The sequence below is a fragment of the Dipodomys ordii genome, unplaced genomic scaffold, assembly GCF_000151885.1.
Source record: "Dipodomys ordii isolate 6190 unplaced genomic scaffold, Dord_2.0 Scaffold1511, whole genome shotgun sequence".
Taxonomy (NCBI): Eukaryota; Metazoa; Chordata; class Mammalia; order Rodentia; family Heteromyidae; genus Dipodomys; species Dipodomys ordii.
In genome coordinates, this window is record NW_012268727.1 from 1 (window position 1) to 417 (window position 417).

Sequence of the window (417 nt, forward strand, 5' to 3'; positions counted from 1 at the left end):
GAAGAATATGCTTTCCCTGCATATGTATTAATAATAATGACATTCTTTTTCATTCTCAAGATTTGTCCCAGCTAAGGTAATAAATTATATGGTCACTCTATCTTATGACTTAGGTAAATTCTCACCTAAGCCACAAAGGTTCTACCTTTCTGGGTCCCTATTTAAAAGGTGTGGACGTTAAGTTAAAATAGATGACATCTAAGGTTTATCACTGTGACTCAGGGTGAGACTGAAAGCTAGGTAACTAGTGTGGGAGTAGGAAGAAATTAAGAGCCCATAGGTAGGATCTAAAAACTTCCTTTTCTCTGCTAGTTTCTTTTTAGGAACAACTTACCAATTAGCTGTTTAAGGATTTTCCTTAGGGCAAAGTACTGTCGGGGAAAATGGCTGAAGTTCTTTTTCAGCTCTATGGATACT